A 3,341-nucleotide genomic window follows, 5' to 3' on the forward strand; every position below is an offset into this window, starting at 1 on the left:
GGACACTGAGACAGGAGGATCGCAAGTTCAAAGGCAGCTTCAGCAACAGCAAGGTGCTGAGCAACTCAGTGAGACTCTATCTCTAAATAAAATACAAAATAGGGCTGGGATGTGGTTCAGTGATGGAGTTTCCCTGAGTTTAATCCCGGGTACAAAAAAAAAAAAAAAACTACTGGGAAAACTTGGCTTGGGGAAGCCAGGATCGGAAGGACAGCCTGCCTTGAGCCAGCCCAAAGCTATTCAGCCCAATCAGCGGGTACACAAAAGTCAAGGTCACCTGCTGTGTATGGGAGCCCCAGCTAGAAACACGTTGGTTGGTCCCTCCAGGGGACTTCAGGGCCGACTCTGAGCGCCCAGACCCACGGGTTCAGGGATGAACCTGTGCATGAATCCAGCAGATGCCAACCAGAGATCTAAGCGGACTCTGGCAAAGCAGGAGAATCTCTGGCATAAAACCCACATGGCCCCGGGGTGCCACTGATCAGAGAGGCTGGAGAAACCTTCTCCCCTTCCACTCCATTGAGTGCAGCAGTGGGCACCACGGCAGGGTCTGAGCTCACTGAGCTGGAAACAGTCCTTGAGAAGCCAAAACAACAGCAGCACTGGCAAGGAACGGACTCCCCCTTCCTACAGCTGGAGCTGGGGAGAGGATGGGGTACATCCTAGGAGTGTGCGAGTTCATCAACCCCCAAAAACTCCCACATAATAAAACACCACAAGTCCCCACCCCCGGGAGCTTCACGCGCAGCAACTTGTCACAGAGCATCCCAGACCCCAAAACCCAGGAAGTCGAGCTGGGAGCACCCCCACAGCTCCTCACAGCATCCCTCCGAGACGGGGAGGCGAGTTTGCCAGACAGTGGGTACTGGACATGGAAAATGAGAAACCCCGAGGCAGTGTGGCCTGGGAAAGGGAATGAAAAAGAAAGCCATATGCTGAGAGCTTCCATCCCTCCCCAGACCAATCCTTCCCAGATGCTGGCCACGGCGGGGAGAAAGTGTCTCATCAAACCTAAAGTGACAGTCTCTAGGAGACACTCACCTCTTTCAAGATGACTCCTCTCCAGGTGCTGCACCGACCCCGACCCAACACCCCAGATTCCCGAGTGCCCAGACGGACACTCACTAAATCACCCACAACCTACATAAGCCCAGTCCCCTCCTGTTCAGTGGCTCACTTTCCACCCAGAAAGTGGGTCCATTCCTGTAGGTGTGGTCCGTTCTTGCCTCTGGCCTGTCTGTTTGTTCCAACATCTTTCTTCCACTGTGCTGTCGATGGAAATGATCGTATCATTTCTGATTATTGTGGCAATCCACATTGTAGATTTCATTGAAAGAACTGTTTGGTTTCACGCTCTGAATTGTTTGCATCGGTTGTTGCTGTTGTTTGTCTCTCCTTAAACTAGGAGGTCCCGGAATCCTTCGGGGACACTGTCAGTCCACAAGGTAGGAACTCTGCCTCCTCAGAACCAACTGTTAGATGAGTAGATAGTCAAGAACATAAAAACGCGAGAGAACAAATTGCCTCAAACAACCCAGAAAACAGACTCCATCAACAGCACAGTGGAAGAAAGTAGGAGAAGGAGTTTAGAATGTCCAGAGTTAGATTGATCTGCAAGGTAGAGGACGATGTAAGGGAGAAAATACAGAGAGCAAAGGCTCACTTCAATAAAGAGACAGAGATTCTAGGGGAGGGGAAAATAAGCAGAAATGCTCCAAAAGAAGGAATCAATAAACCAAATCAAAAATTCACTGGAGGGGCTGGGGTGTAGCTCAGTGGTAGAGCACCTGCCTAGAACAAGTGAGGTGCTGGATTTGATCCTCAGCACCACATAAAAATAAATAAATGAAGGTATTGTGTCCATTTACAACTAAAAACAAAAAAAAAATTAAAGAGAACAAAAAGAAATGTACTTTAAAACCAGTCATTCAAAGTATCACCATCAGACTACACCACTTGGAAGACAGAGTCTCAAGCAATGAAGACAAAATGTATATCTTAAAAATAAAGTTGACCATGGAGAAAAGATGTTAAGAGACCATGAACAGAACTTCCAAGAAATATGAGACAACATATACAGACCAGTTACCTGAGGTTCATGCTCAGACCATTAGCTGGAAAGTTCTCTGTGAGAGCCATGGACAGTCCTGTTATCCACTAAAGCTCTCGGTGAGGTTTGTACAGACCTGTGACCTCACAAAGCGCTCCTCCGAGGCTTACGTAAGCCCTGACACCTGATAAACCCCGACTAGGAGGTACCTCTACAGCCCTATTACCTGGGGAAAGTCTCGATGGCCTTTGTGCCAGACCTGTCACCTTATAGATGTCCACTATGAGGAACTCACACACCCCTGTCAGCTGATAAATGTCCCTATAGGTCTATGAACAGTCCTGTTACTGATAAAGGTCCCTGTGTGGTATTTGTTCAGCCCTGTAACCTGCTAGATCATTATGAGTCTTATGTACAACCCCTTACCTGATAGTCCCTCCACAGCTTTATTATCTGATGAAGATCCCTGTGATGTATATGCACATCCTGTAAATGTACAAGGGGTGCTTAAACAGCCCTGTTACCTGTTAGAGGTCCTGGTGGGGTGTACATTCAGCCCTGTTACCTGATGAATGTCCCTATTTAGTTTATGCACAGTGATATTACCTGATAAATGTCCCTACTAGGCATATCTACAGCCCTATCACCTGATTAAGATACGCTATGAGTTACCTAGACCCCTGTTACCTGAATCATGTGACATCCCTGCCCCTAAGAAAGCTCCACCATGAGGTCACTGTACATAGCCTTGTGACCTGATAAAGGTCCCTATGAGGTTTATGTACAGCCCTGTCACCTAATAAAGGTCCGTTGTGAGGTACTTGTACATCCCTGTTACCTGACAGAGATCTACTATGAGGTATTTATATAGCCCTGTTACCAGATAAAGGTCCTGTGAGGTTTTCATACACTTCTGTTCCAAGGTAAAGGTCCTGGAGATTTATTACAGTTTGTTTCGTAAGGAAGATCCACTATGAAGGACTGGTACAGCCCTGTAACCTGATCAAGGGCCTATGAGGTTTATTTACAGCCTCTTACCTGATAAAAGTCCACTGTGAGGAAGCTGTAAGCACTGTTACCTGATAAAAGTCCCTCTGAGGCCTATATGCAGCCCTATTACATGGTACCTTTACAGCCCTGTTTCCAAGCAAAGGTCCCTATGAAGTCTAAGTACAACCCTGTTACCTGGAAAAGGTCCACAATGAGGTACAGGTACAGCCCTGTCACCTGATCAAAGTCCCTATAAGGCCTGTGTACCGCCCTATTGCCTAATGAAAGTCCCTATGATGTT

The sequence above is a fragment of the Urocitellus parryii genome, chromosome 13, assembly GCF_045843805.1.
Source record: "Urocitellus parryii isolate mUroPar1 chromosome 13, mUroPar1.hap1, whole genome shotgun sequence".
NCBI lineage: Eukaryota > Metazoa > Chordata > Mammalia > Rodentia > Sciuridae > Urocitellus > Urocitellus parryii.